The 7991-nt window shown below is 34.7% G+C and overlaps 1 non-coding gene across 1 annotated transcript; it reads right to left on the minus strand.

Annotated features, from left to right (window-relative positions):
- Nucleotides 1-6227: 6227 nt before the first annotated feature.
- TRNAN-GUU (transfer RNA asparagine (anticodon GUU)) lies at nucleotides 6228-6301 on the minus strand. The gene has a single exon. It is a non-coding gene; the product is annotated as a tRNA-Asn (tRNA).
- Between the last annotated feature and the right edge of the window lie 1690 nt (nucleotides 6302-7991).

A 7991-nucleotide genomic window follows, 5' to 3' on the forward strand; every position in this document is an offset into this window, starting at 1 on the left:
TTGGCCTTAAGTTAGTTCTGTTATTCTTTTGAAGAACAAACTAAGTTACATGCTGAAGTATAGCAGAACACCACTCTGTCTAATCTTCAGCAGCTGCTGTCAATGATGAATGTCATAACATCTAGTTTGACATTCAGTCAGTAGGCCTTATGCCAGGTATGGTCTTTCCTTGATAACCAGACTGGAAATAAATACTAAGTTCTGACAGAACACCTGCTGTTCTATTCCTTAGTATCTGTTGACAGGTATGAATGTCACAACATCCAGTTTGACATTCAATAAATCCTGTGTTAGCTAGTCCTGCAGTAACTACAATGTGGTCACACATACATGTCATGACATCAGTCAGGACATTAGTAACCATCTAGTGTTTTACCATATAATGCAGCCAATTAAACACCTACATATAGATTATGGAGCCTCACCACCATGAAGTGCCTCAGGAAATCACCCCAGTAATCAATGATGGGGTTGAGCCAAGGAAGGTTCTAACAAAGCTAAATAAGCCTCAGATCCCAACTATCATTTTGGGAAGTACATATAACATATAACAAGTTGAAAAATAGTCGAGGACAAGGTTTCTAAGACATGTACTCAGCGTAAAATTAGAATACGTTCATATAAGTACAGAAGGCTGATTGAATCTGGGAGGGGGAATCCTTCAAGTACTTTAATATGGCCACCTCAAATTCAGACAGAGGAAGTTGCAGAAATATTCTGGTGAATATACACTCATAAAATGAATAAAACAACCATCACAGGGGTTGTATATCCTTTTTTCCGAGTCCATGGGAAAGACCGACCAATCTGAAGGGCAATCAACCACGATATTGGTCGTGTTTATGGCCCCTTCAGTACTTAAAATAGAAGGGGAATCTACTATTTATGTAGCCACCAAGTTATATATGATCATGTTAACTAGCTCCACCAAAGTAACCCTTTTCAAGGATAGCTCATCAACCTTACAAATCTTGAAAGGTTTGAGCCAAGAAACTCCCTTCGGTCGACCCATGCACTCCGAATGGTCTTTGATGTTGGCATCATTTGGTTCTTGAATGTAGGATTTTTGATAGACCTGAATATAAGTTCTAGCATATTCCTTTTGTATGATAGCCACCTGCATTTTTGAATCCGACAAAGAGGGATAAGTCAAAGCTCCTACAACATGAGATGAATGAGGAAGAGAAACAACCACATGATCGCCCCTAAGGATCGTCATTAGAGAGGAGAGAGTCAAAATAAGAATCTCTAGAGGGAGATCCGTCGTTGTAGGAATCCATAAAGAGCCTTTAGAATCAGATTTGTTAGTATAGATATGAGCTAAGAACTCAGACGATTGTAGACAGAGGGAAGGATTTAAACTAGAGGATACTCTCATTTTCACTATAGGAGAAACATCACTCTCATAGTCACTAGCCAGGCTAATAGGACTACCAGTCATATTGATTGAAGGATATGAAATGCTAAAGGTTTTTAAATAATTGAGTTAAGAATGGTACCTAGTAAAATGGAAGATTATGAGGAAAGCCAAGTGTAATGGATAAAAATGGAATCTTTGAGCAAAGTGTTGCAACTAATCTAGTAAATACTCTTGGAGGATTAGAAGGGCCCCCTACTATTTCTACAACCACCGAGTTATATATGATCATGTTAACTAGCTCCACCAAAGTAACCTTTTTCAGGATAGCTCATCAACCTTAAAAATCTTGAAAGGTTTGAGCCAAGAAACTCCCTTCGGTCGACCCATGCACTCTGATTGGTCTTTTATGTTGGCATCATTGGGTTCTTGAATGTGGGTTTTTTATAAGCCTGAATATAAGTTCTAGCACATTCCTTTTGTATGATAGTCGTCTTCATTTCTGAATCCGACAAAGCGGGAGAAGTCAAAGCTCCTACAACATGAGATGAATGAGGCAGAGAAAAAACCGCATGACCCCCTAAGGATCATCATTAGAGAGGAGAGAGTCGAAAGAAGAATCTCTAGAGGAAGTTCCCTCATCCTAGGAATCCACAAAGAGCCTTTAGGAATCAGATTTGTTATTATAGATATGACCTAAGAACTCAGACGATCGTAGACAATGAGGGAAGGATTTGAACTATAGGATATTCTCATTTTCATTACATGAGAAGCATCACTCTCATAGTCACTAGCCAAGCTAATAAGACTACCATTCATATTGATTGAAGGATATGAAATGCTAAAGGTATTAAAATGATTGAGTTAAGAAGGGTACCTAGTAAAATGGAAGATTATGAGGAAAATCAAGAGTGATGGATAAAAATGGAACCTTTGAGCAAAGTGTTGCAAATAGAAACTAACTCTTAAGGATTGCGAAAAGTTTCACCAATGCTTAGCAACTTGTATATATAGGGGAAGACAAACAACATACCAGATCGAAAAAAATGAGAAACTACAAAATCTATGATTGAGATGCTCCTTGGAAACGTAAACAAACTCAACTGCACTCGAGTACACTCTAAGAAGCTTCATGGCCTAACTAGTCACTTCAAACCATGCGTCAGTAAAGAATAGTGAAACGTTTCAATGATGGAAATAGATTTAATGCACCCTTCGGTTGATCCATGCACTCTAGATGGTCTTTGATGTTGGTATAACTGGGTTCTTGAATGTAGGACTTTTTATAAACCTGAATATAAGTTCTAACACATTCCTTCCGTGTGATATCCATATGCATTTTCGAATCTGACAAAGCTGGAGAAGTCAAAGCTCCTACAACATGAGATGAATGAGCTAGAGAAACAAACACATGACCCTCCCCCCCCCCCCCTCAGGATCGTCATTAGAGAGGAGAGAGTCGATGTTGTTCATTTCTAATATATCGGTGTAGAGGTGAGTCTACAAGATTAGCACTCTAACGCTCAAAGCAACTCATAATTCAAGATAAATGTAGTAAAAAGTGGAAACCAAATAGTGTACCTTTAATTTCTCGAGTGATGGCTTTTATATAATGGGTCATTTGAAGTTAATTGACATTGTTTTGAGTCTTAACTTTTTGGACCTTTCGACGATCCAAAACAACATCAAGTTATTTTTTATCTGAAAACTGCAGGCTCACATGTAAATAAAAAATTCCTAAGGACTCCGCCTTAGCCAAATATTTCTTTCTTTGACTGGACGCATAATAGTGCAGGTACCAAATAGATTCTTCCTCTATAAGGAAGACGGCACTTCACCAAGGTAGAACCCTTCTTAATAACCAAGTCCCTAATATAGATACTACAAATCCTCCCTCATAATAATCTCTTTAGCAAAGATAGAATCCAGTTTGATGTTGTAAAAGTGAACTGCATAGTGGAAATGAGGCCATGACTAGTACTTAAGAAACTTTCTCTTGCACTAACGAGAGGACCCGGTCAGGATAGAGGAGAAGACAAGATGAGCCTATGGAGTATGGAGCCTCACCATCATTAAGTTCCTCAGAAAATCACCCCAATCATCAATGATGGGGTTAAGCCAAGGAAGGTTCTAACAAAGCTAAATAAGCCCCAGATCCCGAATATCATAATGGGAAGTATACATAACATAGAACAAGTTGAAAAATAGCCAAGGAAAAGGTTTCTAAGAAATGTATTCGACACAAAATTAGAACACCTTCATATAAGTTCAAAAGGCCGACTGAATCTGGGAGGGGGATCCTTCAAGTACTTTAATATGGCAACCTCAAATTCAGACAGAGGAAGTTGCAGAAATATTCTGGTGAATAGACACTCATAAAATGGAATAAAACACCCATCATAGGGGTTGCATATCCCTTTTTCTGAGTCCATGGAAATGACTGACTAATCTGAAGGGAAATCAACCACGATGTCGGTCGTGTTTATGGCCCCTTCATTACTTAAAATAGAAGGGGTCCCTACTATTTATGCAACCATTGAGTTATATATGATCATGCTAACTAGCTCCACCAAAGTAATCCTTTTTAGGGATAGCTCATCAACCTTAAAAATCTCAAAAGGTGTGAGCCAAGAAACTCCCTTTGGTCGACCCATGCACTCTGAATGGTCTTTGATGTTGGCATCATTGGCTTCTTAAATGTAGGATTTTTTATAAACCTGAATATATGTTCTAGCATATTCCTTTTATATGATAGCCATTTGCATTTCTGAATCCGAAAAAGAGGGAGAAGTCAAAGCTCATACAAGATGAGATGAATAAGGAAGAGAAACAACCCCATGACCCCCCTAAGGATCGTCATTAGAGAGGAGAGAGTCGAAAGAAGAATCTCTAGAGGGAGATCCCTCGTCCTAGGAATCGACAAAGATCCTTTAGGAATCAGATTTGTTAGTATAGATATGACCTAAGAACTCAGATGATTGTAGACAAAAAGGGAAGGATTTGAACTATAGGATACTCTCATTTTCACTATAGGAGAAACATCACTCTCACAGTCACTAGCCAAGCTAATAGAACTATCAGTCATATTGATTGAAGGATATGAAATGATTGAGTTAAGAAGGGTACCTAGTAAAGGGGAAGATTACGAGGAAAGCCAAGAGTAATGGAGAAAAATGGAATCTTTGAGCAAAATGTTGCAACTAATCTGGTAAATACTCTTGGGGGAAAGGAAGGAAGGTACTTGCAAATAGAAACTAACTCTTAAGGATTGCGGAAAGTTTCATCAATGCTTATTAACCTGTATATATAGGGCAAGACAAGCAACATACTAGATCGACAAAAATGAGAAACTACAAAATCTATGATTGAGATGCTCCTTGGAAACGTAAACAAACTCAAGTGCACTTGAGTACACTCTAAGAAGCGTCATGGCCTAACTAGTCGCTTCAGACCATGTGTCAGTAAAGAGTAGTGAAACGTTTCAATGATGGAAATATATTTAATGCACCCGTCCCCCTACTTTCGCAACTAATCCAAGGCGTTTTCACTTCTTACCTAAAGTGAACGTCATCCTCCGAGGTCGACCAAGATTGCTAAGAACTCCCTGGGTAATAAGGGCCCTACAAACCTTGATTGAAGTTGTTATGCGCTCACCAAAGGCTAAAAAATCTAAGACTCGACCAATGTCAATCTACTTCAAATTACCCGAGATATAAAGGTTGTCACTCGAGAAACTAAAGGTACAATTTCTGATATCCACTATTTACTACACTCATCTTGAATTTTGAACTAACTTGAGTGTTGGAATGCTAACCTTACAGGTCCACCTTTGTGTCGTCGTATCGAAGATCAACGCAACTGGTTCAAGATCCCTCACCATCAATGTACACCTAATTCTGATTCTGGAATGAAACAAATACTATAGTAACCCATCAAATGACTTTGTTATCGGTGAATTGCGTCGTGATACTTTTACATTAATTTATCTGTACCGTCACACATGTACAATAAGTGTCTATACATGATGTTTCTCTAACTTTAAACAAAACCTCTAAAAGTAAATAATGAGATTAACTCCTTTAAATTAATTAGTCGTAATGTCATATACAAAAATTTAAAAACACAAAATCAATCCACGCAGGCCGACTCACATAAAGTGATTAACATAATTTGCAAAAGATTTTATATTTAGAGATATCATAATTTCTAAAAGGCAGTTTTGTTTTTAATTTTAATGTAGTTTTTCTGTCTTCGTGAACTTTTTCTCTATTATATTTAGATTAATCTAAACACATATTATGTTTAATGCTATTTTAATAAATATTTGTAACTCTTTCCTAAACTAATAAAAATATTTTATATATATAACAAGTAAACATAAATTAATAAAAATATAATTAAATATAATAAATCCATGAGGCGTTGCATAATGATATGAGTTTGACATGACAAAGTATAAATTCATATGGCAATCAAGTGATAAAAACTAATTTATAGATGGTAAATTCATAAGGTATGCAATTGTAACTTGTCTTGTGTCAACTATGGAAATCAAGTGATAAAAACTAATTTATAGATGGTAAATTCATAAGGTATGCAATTGTAATTTGTCTTATGTCAACAAAAAACAACAAGATTTATATTATGTTGACTTTTTTTATATCAAAACGAGTTGAAAATAAACTTCTAAAAAGGTTGGTGTGTGATATGAAAACTGGGTATTAGATAAAAATGTTATTAGGTGCAAAAAGCGATTTTCGTTTGTTAGCAGATTTAATATATGAAAGGCCCATGTGCATCTGAAAAATCAGAAAATATGAAAGGCCCATGTGCATCTGTAAAATCAGAAAAAAGCAAATAAAATGAGAAACGCTAGAAGGAGGGGTTGAACCTCCGACCTTGTGGTTAACAGCCACACGCTCTAACCAACTGAGCTATTCCAGCTTCGTTGTTCCATCTACAGCCGAAACTGTATTATTTGATTATTCCGTAATATTCTGGTTTAACACATTATATGCAATATTCTTATTCCGGCTAGAGTGAAAATTTGTGTCATGCATTTGTTATCATTTCTTTTTCTGGTCTACAAACAATAATTAATAAATAATTGTATTATGAAATTTAATATTATAGTATACATTTTTGAGTAATGGATGAATTGTGATATCTTCTTAAATATAACTCTGAATTGAGTCTCTTATTTACAAATATTTTTTTAAAATTAATGACTTTAAACATAATAATATTTTTATTTTAAAATTGAGTTGCTTTTTTTTTTTTTTTTTAATTTCTTGATCTTCTCCACTTTTATATATGTGGAGTTCTCATTTAATACGTGACGCGTGACGCTTACGTGTCTGTGTCATAGTGGCAATAATAAAATTTGACATATAAATTAGTTGAAATAATAAATGATTTTACAATATTAATTAGTATAATTAATAAATAAAATATTTTTTAATCCATCTTTTTCGTATTCATCTTCTTCACCTTGTACCTTTATCGAAATCTAAAAAATTTAAACACTCAAATTAGAAAAATAAACAATACACTTAACACGAGTTTGACAATAAAAAATACTACTCTTACTAGTCTTACACCTAACATGAGGCAAAATTTGATATTGTCGTTTCTCTTTTATCAATCAACATAACCATGGATTCTAACAACAACATCAACAATGAAACAATGTTGAATCTACCAAAACCCATAACCATATCCAAATCGGGTAACTCATATTCGACAATATTTCTTCTAGTTGAATTCATCTTCATTCAAGTTGTTCATATCTTTAAATCTGGAGTAAAGTGTTGGAGATCTTGAGTCAAGTATCAGAGGTTGAATTTATCAAATTGAAAAATAAGAAATAGAAAGACTTAAAGAGAGACAAGATTATCTAATTCAAAACTCCTCCTATTTCACAAAGTCTTAGATGAATCTATCAAGTGTGATCAATTTGACATTTTGAAAAATAAAATTGATGATATGCAAAACACTTGAAAAATCCACTAAAGGAATAGACAACTTAAATATTTTGTTCAGAAATAAAAGGGCGTCTTACAATAAGGCTGACCTTGGTTATGTACCTAAGAACAACAATAAAAGCTTTAACAATACTTGCAATGCCCAACCAATATCTAAATTCAAAATCCTAAACTGCAATTACTGTAATAAAGATATACATCTTTCTATGTTATGTTTTATCAAAAAGAGTCATGAAAGCAAACAAGGATATCCTCCCTCACTTTTTTATAAAGAGCATTGAGAACGTAAAACGTGAAAGATGTTTTCTCATAATATGTATTCCACTAACATCAAGTGACCCAAATAATATTTTGGTAGCAAATGTCAAAAAAGTCAAATTATGATGTAAATGTGCTTGACAAATTGTTCTTCAAGTCATACAACTGAAAATATAAATATGTTCTCTTGTTTCACTCCTACAAGAAGAGAAATTTCTTCTTACAACAACAAGAAAACAATATCGTTAGATCTATGACAATTGGTAAGAGTCATAATTTGACCTTTAAATTGCTCTTTTGGCTAAAGTTTTATATCACACATTTTTTAACTAAGTTGTCTGACAAAGGTAATAATGTATCTTTTAAATTCTTCTATATATACGATCTTTAAA

The sequence above is a fragment of the Lathyrus oleraceus genome, chromosome 4 (assembly GCF_024323335.1).
Source record: "Lathyrus oleraceus cultivar Zhongwan6 chromosome 4, CAAS_Psat_ZW6_1.0, whole genome shotgun sequence".
Classification (NCBI taxonomy): domain Eukaryota; kingdom Viridiplantae; phylum Streptophyta; class Magnoliopsida; order Fabales; family Fabaceae; genus Lathyrus; species Lathyrus oleraceus.